The sequence below is a fragment of the Aquarana catesbeiana genome, linkage group LG11, assembly GCF_042186555.1.
Source record: "Aquarana catesbeiana isolate 2022-GZ linkage group LG11, ASM4218655v1, whole genome shotgun sequence".
NCBI lineage: Eukaryota > Metazoa > Chordata > Amphibia > Anura > Ranidae > Aquarana > Aquarana catesbeiana.
The window spans coordinates 239052336-239077106 of NC_133334.1; the positions used below are offsets into that span (position 1 = coordinate 239052336).

General features: G+C 40.4%; 1 long non-coding RNA gene across 1 annotated transcript in view; it reads left to right on the forward strand.

Moving 5' to 3' along the window:
- Positions 1-24771, forward strand: part of LOC141112596 (uncharacterized) — a 54321-nt gene that overhangs the window by 3332 nt on the left and 26218 nt on the right. The gene's annotated exons all lie outside the window — the stretch shown is intronic.

A 24771-nucleotide genomic window follows, 5' to 3' on the forward strand; every position in this document is an offset into this window, starting at 1 on the left:
AGCAAATGGCTGCAAGTACTGATCTCTGTGTTCCGGGGGGGGGGGGGGGGGGGGTGGACACAATAGCTATACAATATGTGAATACAGCTATCTGTAAGGTTTTGTATCGTTCAGCCCGCTGGGTTGAACAAAAATACTTTTTAATTTCCCTTGCACATAATTTCCTTGCTTGTGATGGAGTAAGTGAACAAAGCTTTACCGCTTTTCATGTAAACGAATGTTCTTTTTGAAGTATGAGCAGCCTCTACTCTATAAATGAACCCATTCAGTTCTCTGCAAATTTGAGCTTGAGCTATTGCGTTCTCTTTTTTTGTACAGCAGTTATACACAGCCCGGTAAATGCATGAAAAGGAGCTTAAAGCACCACGCATGTGCTGGAAATAAAAATGTGAAATATTTATATACAATATTTCAAATTTAACTGAAAATAAACTCATTTGTATTTTTAGTGATTATAATAATTTAAAAAAGAAAATGCAAAATTCCATACATTTATTTTATTAAATGTGTGTATGTCCTCTATAAACTGACAGTCTGTAGCAGTCATAGGTTGTTCAGAATAGGGATGAGCAAATCTGCTCCCTCAAAACTGAAATTGTAGTGACCATTCTGCATAGATTGGTTATTTGCTGAAAATTGCTGATTGGCCTAATTGGGTAAACCAGTATCTTCAGGGAACTGTTAACGTGGGGCTTTGGACCCATTACAAGTTCAGCCCTGCACTGCAGAGCCTGCAGAAGCCCAGTTTGCTTACTAAAGAGAAAGCCAATAAGGAAGAATAGTACTTGTCATAAAATAATTAATAGTTATAATAATAAAAAGCTATAAAGCAGTGTACCTGTAAAAAAAAGACTCTCCATACAGCTTGCCCTGCCAGAATGCCATTCCAATCTGTAGAGATCCTCTGCTGAAATCCATAGCGAACCCAGCATTTACAGGACATCTATCTCCTGGGTCCCCAGCATCTCTCATTTGTTCCTTCTGCTGACCTCCATGCTATTACTCTAACCTGCAATAATAATGCCAAAGAGAGGAAGCAATAAGAGCACCCAGGAGATCAACACTTCCAGAAGTACCAGTTTCCCTATGGATTTGAGCACAAGATTCTCACTGGATGGGCCAGTGTCCTAGCGGCACAGGAAAGGTGTGTACTTTGAGAGTCTTCTTTTACAGGTACTCTTCTTTTGAAGATTTTTTTATTCGATGACACGGTTGCTTTAATAATATTTGCATGCCCAAAGAGTCAGGTTTACACTGCAATCAGTGGTGAGGGTGCTAAGAAATGGAGCAGGTCTTCCAGAGTGAACTAGTAAGGGTCCAATGGATCTCTTTACCTGTTTCTTATATGCCAAGATTCCTTCATCCTTGTTTCGGAAGAGTGGGTGATCCCTCATCCAGTGTCACTTAGTTCCTGCTGGGCTCCTCTTACTAAAACATACAGACGCATAGCTATACCATATAGTACCCAATGCATTAAAAAAGGAATCCCATATGTTAGACAGTACTCACCAGGGGTTTTGCATCATTGGAAAAAAAAATGATGTGATGGCAGGACTGGGGGTTCTCCAGGAACACAAGAACAACTGCAACATGTGTTGCTATATTTCTTTGATCACAAGTTTCCTTTAAAGATGGAGGAAGTTGGGAAGCCACTATAATCACTTTAGTGGTAGGGCTACATTGCTTATAGAAACATTCTGCCAGTCTTAGAGTGGTTGTAAAGGCAGAAAGTTTTTCATCTTAATGCATTCTATGCATTAAGATAAAAAGACTTCTGTGTGCAGCAGCCCCCCTCAGTCCCCCTAACATTTACCTGAGGTCCCTCTCTGTCCAGCGATGCCCATGAGTGTCTCAGCCTTCTAAAATTCTCCCTCCTGATTTGTTGAGACACAGCAGTGGCGCCATTGGCTGCCTCTGCTGTCAATCAAAGTCAGCTAGCCAATCAGGGAAGAGAGGGGGCATGGCCAGGTCAGGGCTCCATGTCTGAATAGACACACAGAGCTGTGACTCAGCTTGGATGCCCCCATAGCAAGCTGCTTGCTGTGGGGGCACTGAACAGGAGGGAGGAGCCAGGATCACAGAAGAGGGACCCGAGAAGAGGAGGATCCCATTGCAACTAAGCGGGTAAGTATAACATGTTTGTTATTTTTTTAGAAAAAAAAACGAGACTTTACAATCACTTTCAGTTGAGACTTGGAGAGGGTTAATGAATATTTCCTGTAAGAACTGTTTTTCCAGTCACTGTGTTCTGCGTCGAATTACCATTGGGAGATAAATCAGATTTCATCCATAGGGGATGACTGACATGTAAGGGTGAAGAGATATGTCTCTGGTCAGGGATTTAAAAGGTAAACAACATCTGCAGAACTTTGATATTTGATGTGTTCTGATATCATAACGTCTTGTCTATGAACAACCTTGTCACTTTGAACAATGCTGAAAAGGTAAATGAAATTATTAAGGACCTTCATCTATATGTATAGAAATTTGTACATTATAAATGGAGGTAGAGTGTAAGACGTATTTATAGAATGTTACATTCCATGAGCAAAACCCATTTTTTCAAGTTTTGGATAGAGAAGTGAACAGTTAGAACCTTTGTCAGGTTTTTATTGCTGTCTGCCCCCCCCCCCCCCCCCCCCCCCCGAACCTAAACAATGGCAGCTGTGAATAGGCCACTAAGAACATAAATATGGTATATGGCTATCTTGCTGCAATAAGTCTTACTTATGACTACTATAGTCACAAGAGATCATGCTAAAAACAAAACACATAATTTTCTAAAGCAAAAAAACTTGTGGAATCTCCATGCCTCCATCTGAAAAGCACCTGTGAAGATTTTTTGCATTTTAATGCATAGGAAAAACTTTTGAGGACATTGAAAAATAGAAAAGCGACGGCAGAAAAAAGACTGAGTGGTCCAGCGAGCCTCCCCTTTTTTTTTAATACATGTTTCGTATTTTTTTTTTTTACTATAGATCTATGTTTGTCCCATACATGCTTGAAGTCATTTACTGTTGACTGGCTCACTACCTCTGCTGGAAGTTTATTCTAAGCATCAACTACTCTTATAGTAAAATAATACTTTCTAAGATTAGTTCTGATTCTGAACTGTCCTCCAAGTAGTTTATTAGTAAGTTTAGTAGTAGTAGTAGTTTAGTAGTAAGTCATGTTCATCATAGCTGAGCAGTCTAAGCAAAGCTTTGTCTGTTTCTGTGCTTTGTGTAATGCTAACCATTGATAAAGGACAGAGGTTGCCGGACCTGTAAGTGTCCTTCTACTCAAATCTAGCAACTTGCCCATGCAGTGCAAAGCAACAGGTTCACTTTAATGGCAGCCCCTCCAACTGCTTAAACTTACTGTTCCTTTCCATCCCTGCTGCTCTATCTGGCTGCTAAGAGCAAAGAATTATACAGTAAAACCTTGGATTGTGAGCATAATTCGTTCCAGAAACATGCTTGTAATCCAAAGCACTCTTATATCAAAGCGAATTTCCCCATAAGAAATATTGGAAACTTAGATGATTCATTCCACAACCATTTATTTATAGATCTTTCAGTTTATATAAAAAGATTATAGCAATGTGACCAGGTTGTGTAACCATAAAATGTCCATCCACAAATGAAAGGCTCCACAAGGGGATTAAAAGCAAAATCCATTGAGAGGTACAGAGTATAAAAGATAAGAGAGGCGCTTCTAATGCCTCGTTTCCACTGAGCGGATCGGTTCGGGTCGGTACAGTTTGGAAGGCCTAGAATGGTCCGGCCTATTCAGGTGAGCGTTTCCACTGCAAGTTAAGCCGCCAGGGGCCATACGTGGGTTTAGAAAAAATGGCTAGCATGGCGTCACACGTCCGCCAATCAGTGGAATGTATCGTAGCTCCGCCCTAACCGAACCGTACCATTTTCTATGGCCCCACATCTGAAGCAGGACCCAGAATGGTGCGGGTCGGTTAGGTTGTATGGGCCGCTTTCATAATGGAAACACTCAAAATAGCGTACCGTACCAAACCGAACCGATCGGCTCAGTGGAAACTAGGCATAAGTGTAGCAATATGGTTATAGTTAATGAAGGTACAACATTTAGCAACTCACATGGTTGATGATTAAAACAGGTACACCTAAGTATGCAGGCATCCAGGGTGAAGCTGTCCACATAGACCATCCTCCACACTGCCGGCTCTCACTGCTGTCAGTCTGCAACCGTGATCGGGAAGACCACCTTGCAGTAGAGTGATCTGAAATCGAGGCTTGAAGCACTGGTGGAAAAGAAGGCAAGAAGCGCCAATCTAAGTGCAGTATCATAAAGACTTTAATTTAAAATATATAAAAACAACAGCCAAATGGCTACTCACAAGGACAGGATAAATACAGGCAAGGACATATAATGGGTCCAGGGACTTCCTCCTCAGATGTTAAAAAGGTGCATAGTGCAGGTTCCGGTGGAGAAGCTGTCAGCGCTGTAGTATGCAGGTGGTCTGTGAGGTCTCTGCTATGGGTGCTGGGCTGCAAGGAAGATGGAGGGGTCCGGGTGTCCGCAAAGAGAGTTGGCATCTAATGGGACATGGAGAGCCAGGGCCGTAGCAGGAAACAGGAACCGGATGGAGACCGGCGTGGAGCGCAAACAATGTTCCAGGAACTAAAGGGCGGAAGTGACGTATGGACGTGTCAGATGATGCGTTTCAATGCTTCCGCATTTTCTTCAGATCTCACTGGTGGAGCACAACGTGGAATGGATGTCATCGATTGAGGTGCAGAGGATGGTCTATGTCAGTGGCCATCAACCCTGTCCTCAGGGCCCACTAACAGGCCAGGTTTTATGTATTACCTGGGGAGATGCAGATTAGAATACTGCAATCACTGAGCAGCAAATGATATCACCTGTGATGTATTTCAGTTATCTTCCAAACCTGGCCTGTTAGTGGGCCCTGAGGACAGGGTTGATGACCACTGGTCTATGTGGGCAGCTTTACTCAGAATGCCTGCATTGTAGAACTATAGTCAAAACTTTTTTTCATTTTGGATAAAGTAAGGGAGGGTTATAACCCCTGTGCATTTTTTTGTTTGCTGTCTGTGTCGTACTGGGGAGATTTACCTTCACTTCATGTCCAATAGCCAAAACAGGAAGTACCAGAAAATAAGGGAATCCCTTGTGTCCCCGCAGGCCACCAGAATTAGTGTCCACATTGAAAGATTTTTCCTCTATTACTTTTCTGTGGACAACCCAAAATTTGGGATTTTCTTTTAATCTTACATTCAATAATAATGGTTAACCACTTCAGCCTCGGAAGGATTTGTCCCCTTAATGGCCAGGCCATTTTTTGCGATACGGCACTGCGTCGCTTTAACTGACAATTGCGCGGCCGTTATTCCCAAACGAAATTTACGTCCTTTTTTTCCCACAAATAGATCTTTCTTTTGGTGGTATTTGATCACCTCTGCGGTTTTTATTTTTGCACTATAAACAAAAAAAAGCATCAATTTTGAAAAAAAATGTTTTTTTTTTTTTTTTTACATTTTGCTAAAATACATATGCAAAAAAAATATATAATAAAATGAATTTTTTCATCAGTTTAGGCTGATATATATTCTTCTACATATTTTTGGTAAAAAAAAATCGCAATAGGTGTATCTTAATTGGTTTGCAGAAAAGTTATCTTGTCTATAAACTATGGGATGGATTTTGGGACTTTTATTTATTTTTATTGTTTTTACTAGTAATGGTGGCGATCTGCAATTATTGGCGTGACTGCGACATTGTGGCGGACAAATCTAACCCCAAATGACACTTTTTAGGGACAATTGACATTATTACATTGATCAGTGCTATAAAAAATGCACTGATCAATGTAAGAATGACACTGGCAGGGAAGGGGTTAACACTAGGGGGCAATCACGGGGTTGGGCGATGACTAGGAACAGCAGATCCCTGACATGTCTCCTGGCAGAACGGGGATCCACTTGTTTACCCCTGTTCTGCCTCTGTACTAGGCGATCGCAGGTCACCGTTGGACATCGAGTCCACCCGACCCGACAGCTATGGCGACTTGCGCGATTTACGCAGGAGATCCGGCCTGCCAGCATATAACATTGGCGGCTGGTCGGCAAGTGGTTAGCAGGACAAATAGAGACGTAAATCTCCTTAACGGGGGCACTTTTTTTAATCTGGTTTGGTCCAGTCAAGTGATTCAGCAGTTCCTGCTCCCCTGTGTAAGGGAGTGCTCAGCAACAAAAGTGAAATCCTGGATTTATGACATCACCCATAGGCTCCCATGGCTCAGCTGTTGCCAGCGCTTCCTCCTCCCCCCTGAAGCAGCAGCAGCTTACTGACACAGGTGAGCTGGAGCTGCGGGATCATGTGATGGGACTGGACCGGAGTAAAAGTAGGTAAGTACACAGATCTTTTTTTATACAGGGCATTCAGAATAGCTAGGAGGAGCATTTTTTTTAAGGATATTTAGAGTTAGACTTTTATTCCACTTTAAAGCTCTCTAGTCCATCAAGTTCAACCAGCAATAGAACTACTTCATGAACAGAAGAACCCTATACCCACAGTGAACCCAGAGAAAGGCATACAAACCCTTAGATCCCTTTCACACTTATGGACATTTGTTGAGCTTTTGTGCAGCTTAGGGCCCTTTCATACTGATGAGCTTTTAATGCGTTCCCATTGGCTTACAATGGAAGGTGCCTTTTTGATGCGCTTTTGAAAACGTGCACCAAAAAAGGCACCTTCTATTGAAAGTCAATGGAGTATGCAACATTTACAAAGTGCAGGGCAGTGAGAACATTTACATAGCATTTAATAGGAAATAGTTTTTTTGTGCTTTTGTTGCGCTGGAAAAGCGAGGCAAAAGTGCACCAGTGTAAATTGGGCCTTATAAAACATGTTCCAGTTTGCTTTCTACAGGGAAAAAAATCCTTCCTGATACTATAGGGCAATCAAATGTTCCCTGGATCAATTTTGCATGGGCAAAGAACAGGTTTACATAATTTTTTAGTATAATTGATTGGTGCTTTTTTTTCATCGGGAACACAGTTCTGGCACCTCCAGCATTTAGTGTATGTAATGACAATGGGTGCTGGGTGTGCTGGAGGGCCTATTGATGCTGTCTGCTGGGGGATCTATTGTCATTGGGGATAGGCCTATTGTTGCAGGGAAGGTCTATTGTTGATGATGTGGGGATCTTATGTTTCTGAGGGGGGTCAATTGTTGCCAGAAGGGATCTACTGTTGAGAGAGGGGCCTATTGTTGCTGGCTGCTGGAGAGGCTATTGATGCTGGCTGCTGGTAGATCTCTTGTTGCTTGGGTGAATCTGTTGTTGCTAAGGGGTATTTTATTGTAGGGGGGTCGATTGCTGCTGTGGGTGTCTATTATTCTTGGCTGCAGGGGATCTATTTTACTGGTTTTCTTGTTTTCATGAATAAATTCTGTAGAAATTACTTAGTACCCCAAAATGATACTCTTTAAAAGGGGTGAGACTAGGTGGTGGGTAGGGGATGGAACAGAAGGACAGTGCTTGGAGATAGGTAGAGGGCAGAGACAAGGATTAATTTGTAAGGGGGGAGTACTTGCACCTATTCTCTGAGGAAAAAAAAGCCCTGTAAATGATTAAAGGATAAGTTCACCTTTGGGACCATGTTGCATTATCCACCCATTTTTAGGGTGGAACTTGTAACACGTTCCCGCTCCACAGCCTCTCCCAGATCCCCCTTCTAATTCTGACATCAGGCTGGGGACCTTCTCCCTGCACCCGCTGTCACAATTTGAAAAGAACGTGGCCTTGCGGGGCTCCACCCACATGGGCGTGCCCTTTATTCACAGAGTTCTGTGAATAAATTAACTACAAGTACCAACCTCACTTGCGGCTGATGGCTTGTAGTTCCCAATGAACTATCAGGGCACTAGTGAGAGTTCTAGTAGTTCATAGATTTTTCCTGTCATTTGGTTACTGCCTGCCCATACAAGGTACAGGCAAACAGCTGCACATACACTCTTCAGGAGCCCGAGATTGTGCCCACGATCTGCTGATTGCAGATGCAATGCTTTACAGGCTCCTAAAAAAAAAATAATAAATGCATATTCTTTTACCTGCAAGGTGAACTTATCCTTTAGGATCTTTTGGTGAAGAGTAATGCAGGCCATACATGGGTCAAATTCCAAACTAATTTGATTTGATTTTGAAATTCGACCAACAAAGCCTTCAATATCACCTCATGTTGCCACAGAAAAGAATTTTCGAGGCTGGGAATCTTCTTTTTTTTCCAGGTCACAGCTCTTGCACATTTCTTTTTCGATTATATTTCTCACATGATTCTCCCATCATTGATTAGAAATTTGTTTGGTTTTTTAAACAATTTCCAACATACCTGTTCACTTAAATTTAATGGCTGCATGAAAATCGGCTTTTGCTGCCCACTAATGGTGCAAAATTAGAATGAAAATCAGTGACGGCTGGTGGGTTCCTCTTTTTGGGGGGGGGGGCAGCAAACAACACCCCCCAGAGTGACATGGCACTCTGACAGCACCCCCCCACAGGTGATCAGACCACTATGTGGTGGGGCTGGGGTGTCCTCTCTTCCTCTCCTGGAGTGCGGGCAGTGGCGGCTCCTCAAGCTTCCTCCACCGTGTGTCTCTTCTCTCGCCAAAGAGCTAGGCATTCAATAGGATTGCCTGACGCTTTGGCCAATCTGGAAACAGGTTTCACGACCTGCCTTCTTATTGGCAGGGGGGAACTTTAGTGTGAAAATAGCGAGAATTCATTTGCTATCATCACACAACTGGGTGGGCTCGGAGTGCAATGCTCTGCGCTCCGAGGCCACCCTTTTTTAAAGCCTATTAGAGCTTCTGGCTCTAATCAAGTGCTTCAAAAAACACCCACCCGCATTGTAATCCATAGTCCGGTGCTCTGATATGTAGATCAGGGGACCGGACGCATAGAATGGGGGGGGGGGGCAATGAGCCCTTTATGGACGGGCCGCCACTGATGAAAATTCTTAGTTACGGTTTTCCAAAGAAAATTCTTTCGGAAAGCAACCAATGTACAGTATGGATTTCTTCCTCCAAAAAGATCATTCACTTGAAAAATTCACAAGCAATGGTGCCAAAAATATCAAAATAGTGCTTCCAGGTACATAAAAAAGCACATGTGTATTATGTATTACCATTCAGTTATCCTAAGATGTTAAATCAGACATGCAAAAAAAATCATTTGTTAAATGGAAAACAGCCAACAATTCCAGCTGTAGAAATCGATTTTTCTGGAGACGTCTAAGAAAGATCTTTTTTATGATCAATTTTCTTAAAAAAAACACTATCATGGAAATATTGTAGTCTGGTAACTGTACATGGTTAATACATATGATAATAGTATTCAGGTTTTTACTTCTTTTTTTTTTTACACTCATTTATACTTTTTTCGCTTTATATTTACACTTTGCTCATCAATAACATGAAGGCCAAATTGTCAGGCAAAAGTGACAGTGCCAGGGATTGGGACAAACTATCACACTGCCTGGGGAGTCTGAGCAATTAGGGAATTTTTGTAAGATTTAAACACTGTGAATAAAATGTGAGCATTGTAAGCACCTCCGGCAGTGTTATAGCTTTTCTCATCCTCATCAACTTGGTCTGCATTTAAATTTAGATACAATAATAAAAATGAGATGTGAAATAAAAAATAATACATGTACTCAGTACTATCTATACATACAATACTCCATACAGTTATTAAAATACAATATTTTTTCATTATACTGGTCCTTTAAAGTGGAACTAAACCCTCCTATCATTTTCAGCCAAGGAAGCTGCCATCTTGGCCTCTGTTTGATATTCAACTGCCATGATGCTGCAAATGTGATCCGTTATGGCACCAACTATTTGCAATGCAAAATGGCATAACTAAATGTGCACAAAACCTATTGTGCAAACAGTGCTTGCCAATATCACATTAATAAATAAAAGTGTACAATGTGAACTACATAAACTTGGTGCAAACAAATAGATGGCAAATTATATATATATATATATATATATATATATATATATATATATATATATATATATATATATATATATATATAAAACAAAAAGGGGGCTGTTTTAGATAAACAGATCATTGAAAACATTAAGTGCCCAACAATTATTATATGATGCCCAAACAAGTGAATATATGTGAATAAAAATGTGCAGAAGAAACAAAGTCCCCCAAAACTCCTTTGAATAATCCAATAAAAAATAAAATAAAAATGGAAGTTCCTCCTACCTGGATCATACAATGCAAAATTAAAGTAGAACTACAGGCAAATTTTTTTTTTTCATTTCAGAGTAAGGGAGGGTCATAACCCCTGTGGGATTTTTTTACCCATCTGTGTCCCATTGCAAAGATTTCCCTTCACTTCCTGTCACATAGAAACACAGGAAGTGAGAGAAAATCTCTGCAAATTAAGGGAATTATTTGGGGACCCCCAGGTCACCAGAACTAGTGCCCCCATTGGAAGATTTCCCCTCTATTACTTTTCTGGGGACAACCCGAAATTTGGGATTTTCTTTTACTTTCAATTTCATTGATAATAGTAAACAGGACAAATACAGAGGGTGAATCTCTATAATGGGAGCACAGACAGCAATAAAAGATGGTTGGTGTTCTAATCCATCTCCACTCTATCCAAAACAAAACAAGAAAAGTTTGCCTTTAGTTATACTTTAAGTGTGAAAGTACACTCACCAGATGTTGTAGATCCCCATGCCTTATGACAGAAAGGATCATATAAGGCTTATGGGGTCTCCTCGACCTCTTTGTTGAGCAAATCCTCCGATATCCTCCTCATCCAGGTAGGCCATAACTTCCGACGGGATGTCACCAGCAGTATAGGTAAGAAAAAAGAGAGGACGCACTTATCATAGTGTGAAACCGTAGGGGTAGTTTATTAAAAGCCTCAAATGGCTACAGCAATTAACAGATTAAAACAATTAATGGACCTCCTATGCAACCGCAATGAACAGTGGAGGCTGTGGAAAACCGCAAGGCCCACTGCAAATTCAAAATGGCAACCTGGAGATGTTCTGCACACAAATGATGTACAGAACACCTCCAAGAAATGTCATTTCCTGTTTGTGTGATTGGCTCACTTATTTTCCCAGAAGTCTACACAAAGTTACAAGTCAGATTTTTGGCACCCCCTGTAACAAAATTGTTATTTTTGGTGAGATATTTCCAAATGGAAATCAAGTCTAAAGCGATGCAGACCCTGCCACTTTCCTTGTTAGAACCCTGCAGGTGCAGCAGCTGTTTGATCATTTTAAAATCACTCTGATTTACATTAATTTTGTACATGGACATGGACAAACTTATTCTTCAGAATAACAAAAAGGTAGGAACCTGCAACAAAGTTTGTTAAAATCCCTGCAATGTACATAGATCCCCCAGAAGGGATTTTTTTTCTCAACAGAAGTGGAGTTACTCTTTAACCTTAGAATTATTGGACTTAGATTGTTAAGATTGTGGAATGCTTTTGATTATTCTCTTTTCAGAACATAGATTTCACTATATCAAATAACCTATAATTATTGCAATATAGATGATTTAATAGTAATGTCAGGGGTCCCTCTGTATCATAGCAATATTCTACTGCCATTCTTTACTATTTGTTTTACATTCTGTGCTAAAGTGTACTTTGCACTGTATTCTCCCTGCCAGTGTAACTGCCCAAAAAGTGATTTAAAACGATTGCTTCGGTCTTTGACTACGCATTTAATAAAAGCTCAGACAAAGAAACACTTACCAAGAGGATAAATCAGATTTATTCATACTGCTGATGAAATAAACACTTGTATCAGAACATTTATGAAACGTCATAGATCTACAGTATAGAGTGAGGCTGAAAGAGTTAAAATGATCATCTGTCTACTGAATAGGAAAATAAAACATTCTGGGAGGCTGGAAGGGAGATGCCACTTTTTTCAATTAACCATTTCAGCCCCGGAAGGATTTACCCTCTTCCTTACCAAAGCACTTTTCGATTCGGCACTGTGTTGCTTTAACTGACAGTTGCGCGGTCGTGCGCCGTTGCACCCAAACAAAATTGACGTCCTTTTTTTCCCACAAATAGAGCTTTCTTTTGGTGGTATTTGATCAACTCTGCAGATTTTATTTTTTGCGCGATAAACAAAAAAGAGCGTCAATTTTGAAATTAAAGCAATATTTTTAAATTTTTACTATAATAAATATCCTCAAATATAAAAAACTAATTTTTTTATCAGTTTAGACTGATATGTATTCTTATACTGTACATATTTCTGGTAAAAAAAATCGCAATAAGCATATATTGATTGGTTTGTGCAAAAGTTATAGCGTCTACAAAATAGGGGATAGATTTAAAGCATTTTTATTATAATTTTTTTTTTATTAGTAAAACTGCGACATTATTGGACACATCGGACACTTTTGACACCATTTTGGGACCATTGTCATTTATAAAGCGATCAGTGCTATAAAAATGCACTGATTACTGTGTAAATGACAATGGAAGGGAAGGGGTTAAACACTAGGGGGCGATCAAGGGGTTAAGTGTGTCCTAGGGAGGTGTTCTAACTGTTGGGGATGGGCTTCCACTGACATGACAGAGATCACTGCTCCCAATGACAGGGAGCAGTAGATCCCTGTCATGTCCTTAGACAGAACGGGGAAATGCCTCGTTTACAAAGGCATCTCCCTGTCCTTTCACTCTGTGACATAAGTGGTTAAGCTTTGACAGAAAAAAAAACCTGGAAGCTGATTGGTTTTTATGCAGAGCTGCACCAGACTTTGCACTCTCCAATTTTAGTAAATCAACCCCAATGTTCTTTTCCTGGTATCTGCATGAACACAACCATACACCCCAACTTTCTGAGATGAGAAAGGGGGACACTATTAAAGATGGTCATACGCAAATCAATGTTTTCCATACGCATATGGATTGCTCCATCTAAAAGCTACACAGTGTGCATGGACAAATCTCCACTGCGGATTTTGAATTTTGACATCAGTTATCAAAATACCCAAACAGCGCCTGCGTCAGATTGGATGCAGGAGCATTTGACTGACGATTTTCTGCCTAGCTTCTTCAACTTTTTTGAGGACCACCCATTAAGCCTCCACCCAATTCTTCAGGAAGTGGCCAAAATTTGCCAGTGTATGGCCAGCTTTAGTATGTAGGCACACAACACATCTGCCACACACCCTGTTACGATTGGTTAAACCCACAATTATTTTTGAACCACTACATTTTGGTGAAAGAGGTTAACATTTGTAAATGGAGGTCTATAAGTCAGGTCAAAAAAGGGACAACTGAATAGGGAAGAAGGACAGCCAGATTTGCCAAAGAGAAACAGTCCCTCCAAATGAGGGACAGTTGGGAGCTTTACACACAAACACTCCAGATAATTTAATAAAGGAGTTGAGAATATTTATATAAAATATCTAATAATGAAAAGCAGATTACCTGATGAGCTCTATGCATACACATAGGTTGTCTCCTCCCCCTCTACCCCATGTATATCTATAAATTTGTAATACCCCCCACCACCCCGGTCACAGCATTATTCTTAGCAAGAGCAAAAAAATCTGACACATTTCGGCCTTAGGCCTTCATCAAAAGCATTATGAAGACCTAAGCCCGAAACATGTCAGTTTTTGGATGATGTTATTGCTGTAATGCTTAAATAAATATTTTCTATGGAGAAGCTGTCGAGTTGCCGGCCTGTACTTTCTACAGCATTATTCTTACCACTTACCTAGCTGCAGTAAATCCCTAGTAGCTTACCTGGAGAGAGTTGACATCCCCCTAGATGAGCTCTTAATGTGATTTAGATAAGGGGGCCCTGCTGCTGGTCTTTCGGGGGGGAATATGTTTTGATGCTCCCAGTAAACCTGAGATTTTAAAGATAAAAGATTAGGGGGTAAGCCTAGGCCATACTTATCTTTTAAGTTCCAATTTTGTTCAAAGACCCAGTGACATTTAATCTAGCCATACATGGTTAGAACTGTGTTTGAAAATGGTTGCCATTAAAATGCTTGCTTTACTAATATAAACAGAAATTGCCACGTTAAGTGAATAGATACATATCAGTGAAAAAGTAATAAATGGTAATAAATGACTGTGATTAGTCCAATCAAGTGCTCAAATGATGTGACGAAAACAATCCTTTGCAATGGTGTCTTAAAATGGTGAACAACTGATGATCAAAAGGGCACCTTCCACTGTGATAAGAAAAGGATGTGCCCTTACCAGAAGGCTAGACTCCACATTTTAGGAGCCTAGCAAAGCATGAGTTCATGCGACATGAAGGATCCATCCACCAGATATAAGCAGAGTGATATTGATACCAACTGAGCCGGTTAATTCATCTCTCTCTCACTCGTGGAGAAGATGTAAAAAAAAGAGGAAAGTACGCCACATAGCATAAAACTAGGATGGTATATTGAGAATATAAAATGTAACAAATCCAACAAAGTACGGCTAAAAGAATCCTGGATAAAAACAATCTACAGATCGCAATGTGAACTAACGTGGTATGACTAGACATAAACTCCACCCTACTAGTTTTGTCATACCTGACGTCATTAGTTTCTTTACTAATGGTTTATGGGGACAGTTCATTGTTTATCATGAACATTTGTTGATTTATTTATGGTATTAATGGTATGTGGTAGAGTCACAGGCATTACATTACTTCCATGCATTTCAGAATCAAACATTGACATTCAAACCATTGGCAAAGTGATTCAACTTACATTTTCAGGGCTTCTAACCAAATTTGTCAACTCACTGATGGTGCTATCACAGGTGCTGCTAAGTGATATTCTACCCATGTGTAGCTAGCCTTAGGCCGGCCATAGACAGTTCGAATTCCTGCTGAACCAGCTAAAATTCATTTTATGTGACCTATGGTGGAGGTGCACCTGGGTGATCGGCTCTCACAAATTACCTGTTCACATAAATTAGACACTTATAAGTAGACTTTGTTTGCAAGCACTGTTTTTTCTTTTGTAGAACAACATGAACTTTTTTACTCTATGGATACTTTTTTTTTTTTTAATCATTTTGATTGCTTATCATGGCAACTTTTGTTATTTATTGTTACACAAGAGCCTTGGCTGTCCGGGACTCTCCCTCCTGAATGGCTGAGACACAGCAGTTGATGCCATTGGCACCTGCCATTGGCTCCCGCTGCTGTCAATCAAAGTCACTGAGCCAATGAGGAGAGAGAGGGGCAGGGCCAAATCACATCTGAATGGGCACACAGAGCAGCGGCTTGGCTCGGGTGCCCCCATAGCAAGCTGCTTGCTGTGGGGGGCACTCGGCAGGAGGGAGGGGCCAGGAGTGCCAATGAGGGACCTGAGAAGAGGAGGATCTGGGCTGCTCTGTGCAAAACCACTGCATAGAGCAGGTAAGTATGACATGTTTGTTATTTAAAAAAAACAAAAAAAAACAGAGACTTTAATATTACTTTAACCATTAAACCACAGCCCCCTCCTAATCATTACAAACAGGGAGAGCATGGAAGGATTTTTAAGCCAAGTAAAAGACACTTAAAAAGGTAACCAACAATTTTTAAGGAATTTTTAAGTTATGCTATGTTAATGGGAACATGTAACAAATATAAAATAGGTGTTATCCCAATTTGGCTGCAAAAGTGGAAATACACTTTAAAGCTTGACATTTGTCTTCCCTTATACAATCTTGAGAAAAATATTAGAAAAGTAATACAATTCGGCCTTCGTGGTATTCCCTAGGTACTCAAACAACCATAGGGCTGATTTAATAATGTGACAGAGAACCAATGGCAACAAGATCTTAGCAGGTTAGTGCAGTTAGAACTATGAATGTGATCTGTGGTTGCTATGGGTTACTGTTTTACAAGCCTGTTCTTTGCTGAAGCCATGTTATTAAATAAAGACCCTCGTCTGGAGGATTGTAATCTGGCAATATGCACTTTATTAATCTTTGGCAAGTGACATAGGATTGTTTTTGGCTGCTATCGAAATCCTATCCTCTGAGACAGCAGAATAGAGGCATTGCAAAGCTGAAATTCCCCCAATAAATCAGCATCTGACATATAGACAAGTAAAAAAAAATGTTATACATGGAACAATAAAAGAATGAATGTAACGTGTGCTGGCTTTAGTTCAACATCATCTGCAGTCTCATCCCAGTGTTATTGTACATTATCTGTGAATGCGTGCCAAAATATTTCCAGCTCTCCCTATTTTTTAAATCCAGGGATAAAGTAACTTTTAAAAAAAAATGTTTAATATAAATATTAAACATATTATATATAATATATATTTTTTATATTTTATATATATATATATATATATATATATATATATATATATATATATATATATATATATATATATATATTATATATTAAATATTTAATATCTTTTCTTGTAATCATTTCAGCCCTGGAAGGTTTATCCCCCTTTATGACCAGGCCATTTTTTGCAATACGACACTGCGATATTTTTAATTGCGTGGTTGTGCAACGCTGTACCCACAAATAGAGCTTTCTTTTGGTGGTATTTGATCACCTCTGCGGCTTTTATTTTTTGCGTTATAAACAAAAAAAGACTGAAAACTTTGAAAAAAAAAAACAATATTTTTTACTTTCTGCTATAAAACATATTCAATAAAAAAATGTGAAAAATTGAATTTGTTCATCAATTTAGACCAATTTGTATTCTACTACACATTTTGTGTGCAAAAAATCCCTATAAGCGTATATTGATTGGTTTGTGCAAAAATTATAGCGTCTACAAACTATGGGATAGATTTATGGAACTATTTTTTTTTAATTGTCTTTACTAGTAATGATGGCGATCAGCAATTTTTAGTGGGATTGCGACATTGTGGCGGACAAATCTGACTTTTTTGGGGACCAGTGACACTAATACAGTGATCAGTGGTAAAAAAATGCACAATGCACTGTCACTGTACTAATGACACTGGCCGGGAAGGGGTTAACATCAGGGGTGATCAAAGGGTTAACTGTGTTCCCTGGGAGTACTTGCAAACTGTGTGGGAGGTGCTTTTACTGTGGAAAGCAGAAACACCAATCTCTGTCTTCCCTTCTCAAAGAACAGAGATCTGCCTTGTTTACACAGGCAGACCGCCGTTCTGCAGATCTCCGGAACGATTGGTGGGGTCGCGGCAGACATCGGATCCACTGGACTCGCTGATTGGCTCCCGCGTGTTTGGACACAGCGGGAGCGGGCACACCGGCAGCGCACGAGCGGGCCCCAGACCCGAAAGTGTCAGATCACGTATGTGATCTGGCACAGAGCGTCCGCCCTGCCGCAGTATATCTAACTACCCATATGATATTGATACAATGAAGCTGTTTAACATGATTTTTTTCTGTCAATCATATCCTCAGATTTACACAGCTTTGCTAAACAGTAAAATCCTGTCTGGCAGGAGGAAGTGACCTACATTTTTATTTGCTGCAGTTAAATACCACTTACAGGTCTTGTAAGGGGGTGCCAGCTAAGTGCAGCTTACTGCCGGTATCATGTAACCGCCGTGACCAATCACAGCAGGTCACAAGACAGTTGCACACAATGGATGGCTTCCTTTCATGCCATCTATTGTGTACAATTGTTATGCTAGCTGTGATTGGTCAAGTTGATCACATGGTGCAGACAGGGCCAATCACAGCTAATCACAACAAAAGAAAACTGAATGAATCTGTTTTAATTAGTAAAATGCTTGTATATAGTAATGTAATTCACTTCTATATGCAAAGATAATGTGTAAGAAAAAAAAAAAATCTCGATCACTTCCACAGAGTAGTACAATTTTACTATGGTAACATTATATTGCTCTGGTCACAGTGTGTTAAAAAAATCGGAAAAAAAAGAAAAAAAATGTAATAAAAATCAACATAAAAATCAAATGATAACGTTTTATTTTTGTACTGTCACCAGTCAATGTCCCTGATCACTGCCACCAGTTATATAAAGATACTGTACTGCACTGGTGACAGTATGTAAAAAAAAAAAAAAAGGGAATTTTTTTTTCATTTTCCAAAAAAAAATTACAAAAAAATGACAACTTCAAAAAACCTGTCATGCCTTTTTCTAAATACCTTAGACTGTCTACTTTCCAAAAAGGGGTCATGTACTGTTCTGGCATTTTAGGGCCTCAAGAAATTACATAGGCCATCATTACATTAGGATTGATACATTTTTCAGATATATATTTGTGGACTCTATAACTTTCCTACAGACTTAATAATATACACTGATTTGAGATATTTTCACCAAAGAAAATAATTTTAGGCTAAATTTATGAAGAAAAATTATTTATTTGCAAAATTTTATAGCAAAAACGAAGAAAAGCTTGTTTTGTTTTCAAAATCTTTAGTCTTTTTTCGTTTATTTAGCAAAAAAAAAAAAAAACTGTGGTCGCTAAATACCACCAAAAGAAAGCTCTACTTGTGTGAACAAAATTATGAAAATGTAGTTTGGATACAGTGTTGCATGACCGCGCAATTGTCATTCAAAGTGCGACAGTGTTGAAAGCTTGTCCTGGGAAGGAAGGGGGTAAAAGTTCCCGGTATTAAAGTGGTTAAAGAAAAAAATATATATTATTACTATATAATAATGAATACAGAGCTGAAATATTTTTTTTTTTATTTGCCTGGAATTCAGCTTTTAGTCAAATAAATCTTTATTATTTGCAGTCAACCAGCTCCAAGCTACTTTTCAATATTAAAATATAAATATAGTATTAGTGCACTTTTAATACGCAAGCCACTAAACTTTTTCTATTGTTAGCTGTAGATAACTATAAATTGGTGTGGACAGGCAACATGACTATCAAACAACAGCAAAATGCAAATATTTTTCACTGGGTAATCTGTATAGAGAGCAGTCTGTACAGGAACAAGATAACAATTACTCTCCTTTACATTTTTAAATTCTGGCAATGTGCAGAAAATCATGCAAAAATAAAATCGGTACTACATCCGCAATACTATAATAATCCAAAAAAAGAAAAAAATCTAATTGGATTTTACTGGCACCACACAAGGATCTCCAATATATAAAATCACCAAATTTTTTTTAGTAACGAAATATAAAATTTAAGACTAAACCTTTTTAGGTTGTTTAAAAAATGTGCAGAAAAAGTTACATGTTCTGTCCTATTAAATAAAATATCCAACCATGAAGTGCAAAATGCAGTATCCATAGCATGCCATCTCAGTTTACTGCCGTCAGATCAGTACAGGAAATATATTTGATTGGTAATATGTCACCACTGCGTTTTTTTTATTGCTTTACATATTTCCTATTAAATATGCCTATTTAATAAGAAACTATAATGCATTTTCAGTACAATCTAAATTGTTATTTTATCCATTATTTTTTTACTTTCTTTTTTTTTTCAATACTTACTCTTCCAAATTTCAATAATTATGTTATCACAGAGATATCTGATTGTTCTTTTGGGTCCCAATCACACCTATGCAAATGGTAATGCGCACACATAGAACCAGCTGCATTGCAGGGAATTACATTCCTAATTTAAAATTAGGTTAGAATAGAATCATTTCTGTGAATTGTTTTCATCGTAAAATTACCATTTTTTCTGAAACTGTTGATTTTGCTCACTGAACTGTATATGCAAAATGTGCTTGAAATAATAAAAATAATAATAATAATAATGATATATTAATATAACATATAATAATAATTTGGAGGCTGCAAATACATTTTTGTGTTTTGTTTTTGTGTGTGATTAATTGTTATTGTGTACTATTGCTTATATTTATTTATTTTATTTTTTACCTATATACATTTTTTTTCAGTTTTATTATTAAATATTTTTTTCTTTAAATCTTTTTAAATCTTTAAAAAAAAAGGACTTTAAAAGAAAAATTAAAGGGGGTTTTTGGTGTTTTTTTGTTTTTTATTTATTTATTTATTTTTTTAATTCCTTTATTTTATTTTCAATAATGCATGTTACAGTGTGATGTACATGTTATCAAGATCTATAACATTTAATGAGTAATAAAAAACAGAAGTAGGGAGAGGACTTTAACAGAAACTACCGTCGACTAAAGATGTAACACATATACATTCCTCTTGTTTACACAATCTGTATAGTGAAGGCGGAGCCTGGGTGCATGGGAGAGTCTAATGTAATGATTATCATAGTGTCCATTTGCCAGCAGTTCCCTGAGATATGCCTTGTGTAAACTGATGACTTGTGTAATTATCCTTTATCGACAGGTATAAGAGTAAACCAAGATAACAAAGAGAGAGGCTCTCTACTGATCGGGGGTGGAGATATTCCTTGCCGATCAGTAGAGTCCGGCAAGGGGCAACTAACGTGGAGTAGTGTATACCATGATATTCAATATATCTGATCAGATCTTCCCTTAGCCGGAAAAGTATAGGGGGTTGTGTGAGAACCTAGGGAGAGTGGGGGAAGGGGGGGGGAGGGGAAGGGAGGGGGGAAAAAGCGGGAGACAATAGGGAGGGAGGGGCAAGAAAGATGGAGAGGAGAAATGGAGAGGGAGGGGAAGTAGTAGAGAGAAAAAAAGGGGGGAAGAGAGAGGTAAAGAGAAGAGGGTGGTGGTGTCACCCTCCAGCCAAGCGGGGCCCTCGTGTCAAGGAGAGTCCGCATTAAGTTATCTCTCGGAGGTAGGCCTCGGAGTAGATGAAGTGTTGCCAGGGGCGCCAGGTCTCCCGAAAGGCTTCCTCCCTGTCATGCAGGGTGGCCGTAAGATCTTCCATGTCCCGCAGTTCGTTGACCCTGGCATACCACTGAATCTTCGTTGGTGGGATTTCCGATCTCCAAAATAGAGGGATGCAGGCCTTAGCCGCATTAAGTAGTTGTATGGTGAGTGAAGCTTTATACTTCTTAATTGAACTTCTAGATAGGTGCAGTAGACAGGCCCCGGGGTCTCCCCCCAGTGCGACACCCGTCAAACGCTCGACCGTATCTGTCACCTCTTTCCAGAACGGCTTAATCTTGGGACAGTCCCAGAAAATGTGCAACATTGTTCCCTCTCCTGCTCCACAACGCCAACATAGATTTGGTACCTGCGGGAGGAACCTGTGAAGAGTGGATGGTACTCTGTACCATCTGGTCACAATCTTGTAGCATGTCTCCTGGACCCTTGTGGCTAGAGAAGATTTTTGGGCAAAGTGTAAGATCTTTTCCCTTTGTGTTTCATCAAAATGCGCTCCTAATTCTGTCTCCCATTTAGTAAGGAAGGGGGGCACAAAACCTTCAGCCGGGGCGATCAGAGAGAGGTAGATCAGGGATAAAGAGTGCCGTATGGGCTCTCTGCGGTGGCAGATACGTTCCAATTCCGTGAGTGGGCGTGGGGGACCTAGAGATCGGGCGCTTTGGCGTAAAAAGTTACGCAGTTGGAGACCGCTCAGGAAGTCCAATGGCATGTCCAGGTCTTCTATTCCCGCGGTCGTCCTGAGTTGGCCACCGGAATCCAGGAAGTCGTGGAGGTGTGGCCATCTATCTCCCGCTGATAAGGCTCTAAAAATCGGCCCCTGGCAGCCCGGCAAGAAGTCAGGGTTGCCCAGGATCGGCACCATAGGGGAAGGAATAGGTGATATCTGGGTTTTACGAAAGGTTTCTCTGACCACTCTCAATGTGTTTCCCAGAGTTGGGTGTTCGGCGATGGACTTCGGGATCGGAGTGGAAAGCCACGGCCAACTCCTGGCCGTACCGTCGGAGTCCTCCATCTCCATAGTGACCCATTGTTTGGCCTCTGAGTGGCAGTACCAGTCTATTAGTCTGGTAAGATGTGTTGCCCTGTAGTAGGCTTTTACGTCTGGTAGACCCACCCCTCCCCTGCGTTTTGCCATATAAAGTAGTTGTAATTTGATGCGTGGCTGCCTGTGCGACCAGACAAATTCTGGTGAGCGTCGATTCGCTTGAAAAAGGAGGGCGGGAGATGTATGGGGAGGGCCTGTAGAAGATAGAGTATCCTCGGGAGGGCTGTCATCTTGATGGCATTACAGCGTCCAAACCACGTTAAAGTGAGGGCGTGCCAATGCTGCAGGTCTGTTTTAAGTCTGTGTAGAAGAGTGGCAAAATTTGCTTGGTAAAGGTCGGCGGGGTCCGCGGTGATGGCCACTCCTAGGTACGGAATGGTATCAGTTGCCCAGTGGAACTGGGAGTTCAGGCGCAATTGTCGGATATTTTGCGAGCTCAGTGTGATATTGAGCATGGAGGATTTAGACATGCTCCCGTATTCCCTCAGTTTTTTTGTTTTTTAATGAAGCTTCTGTAAACTACCCTGGACCTGTTCTTGTGCAAAAATATGGATTCTAATTATAATTAGAATCCATATTTTTGCACAAGAACAGGTCCAGGGTAGTTCACAGAAGCTTCATTAAAAAACCACCAATAACCCCCTTTAATTTTACCATCGCCATTGAATCAAATATATTTGGCCAAAATTTTTGTTGAAAACTTCCAATTTCCAGATATTTCACTCAGGCCCTTTTTCTAATGCAACTTTAACATAATTTGCAGTAAAAAGGAAGCATGGTTTATAGGCATGGTTTATAGGCCCTTAGTGGTCCTTTGTTTAATCGTGAATGTCAGGGGCGTTGCTAGGTCTGCAAAAGATCTGGGGCTAGTGTCCATAGCAGCGATCACCAACCTTTTTGCAGGCCCGCGGGAGGGCACACCGGTGGTAAGCAAGTAGTTCAACTCACCATAATGCAGAATCAGTGGGAGCCCAGGGCGTGTCACTTGCCACATCTCCTTCCACCAGATGTAGCTTGTTACTTGCCACCGTCACCTGCCACTAGATGTGGATTGTCACTTGCCATGTCGCTTGCCACCAGATGTGGATTGTCACTTGCCACTGTAACCTGGCACCAAAGGTGGATTGTCACTTGCCACGTCACCTGCCACCATTTGCAGATTATCACTTGCCACGTCACCTGCCACCATTTGCAGATTGTCACTTGCCATGTCACCTGCCACCATTTGCAGATTGTTACTTGCCATGTCACCTGCCGCCATTTGCAGATTGTCACTTGCCATGTCACCTGCCACCATTTGCAGATTGCCACGTCACCTGCCACCATTTGCAGATTGCCACGTCACCTGCCACCATTTGCAGATTGTCACTTGCCACGTCACCTGCCACTAGATGTGGGTTGTCCCTTGCCACATCACCTGGCACCAGATGTGGATTTTCACTTGCCAACTGATGTGGATAGTAACTTGCCATGCCAGCCAGTGCCACCAAATGTGCATTGTCGCTGCATTGGTGGCAGGCTGGCAGCACTGGTCATTTAGTGAGGGCAGGAGAGCTGTAATGCCTGACCAGCAGTGAGAGATGATGTCTGCAGAGTGGAGCTCCACCAATGACAGGGAGCACGTGACCTCCACTCTACCACGCTGTCAGGGCGGAAGAGCACTGATGTGTGGTGGGCAGTGAGAAATGATGTCATCTCTCTGCACCTCGCTCCCACATTGAAGAGGCCCGGCTGTGAAGAGCGCTGATGTGGAGCGGTCAGAGAGAGATGACGTTATCTCTGCTCGTCTGCCTGCTCGATTCTCTCCTCTCCTCCGCCCCTTTCATGCAGCCAGCCTGCCCGCTGCAGCCATGGCCATGGCCCGCTGGTTAGGCAGGGACCCTGCGGCAAGAGACTCGGGGCTATGGGCCCCAGATTCGGTGCTAAAGCCCCAATAGTCACCCCCTAGCAACGCCTCTGGTGAATGTGATTACAATTTCTTGGCTTTGGAGATAAGCTCAGCTGAGGAGGCCACAAATGATTCAACATGGTCCACAGTTTGATACGCTTTGTAGTGATATCTTACGGGTGATAATTATTGCTATTGATCATTGGAAGTGCTTGTAATTACAGACATGTTTTAATTACAAACTATTTTCCAGCTTGTTGGAAAATTTCAGATTGAAGTGAGTGATCACTGAGAAGGAAGTGCTCCACCATACTGGCACTCTCATCAAATCCCAACACTTTCCGTAACAGAAAGATATCTCCTTGTTCATTGTTCTTTCTGTGGCCATTCTAATGTTAATTACACATGAATTCGATGACTTGATCATGTCGATATTTCTATTGAATCTGGCCAATATCAATAATTTTTGCACACTATTTAGCCCCCATTTCACAATATCCAATAGAAGATCAAAATACTTGGGTTGGTAAATTCCGGTGGTTGTGGTGATGAGCTGTCTTTCGAGAGATCACTGGGGTAATTTGATTGCTTTCAAAAAAGAGGAGGCAATATTTCTCTAATTGGTTTTTAGCAGCCAGTGTTATCTGATTGATTTTTATTATTATAAATGACTGGATTGACCCTAGCCTTCCATTGCTAATGACATTAGGATCCAACAACAGATTAATTAAATTATTGAATTGTATGGTTGATCACATAAAAATAAAAAAAATCCATGTATGTATGGTCAACGTCTACATTGTAGAGATTCTACTGACGAACCATAGGGGTTTATTTACTAAAGGCAAATAGACTGTGCACTTTGCAGTTGCTCCAAAGCTTAGTAAATGAGGTAAAGCTTCACTTTGCAAAGAATACCCAATCACATGCAAGGAAAATGTAAAAAACAGCATTTTTGCTTGCATATGATTGGATGATGGAAGTCAGCAGAACTTCTGCTCATCTACTAAGCTCTGGAGCAACTGCTCTTACAGAGTGCAACTGTAATTTGCAAAGTGTAAAGTCTATTTGTCTTTAGTAAGTCAACCCC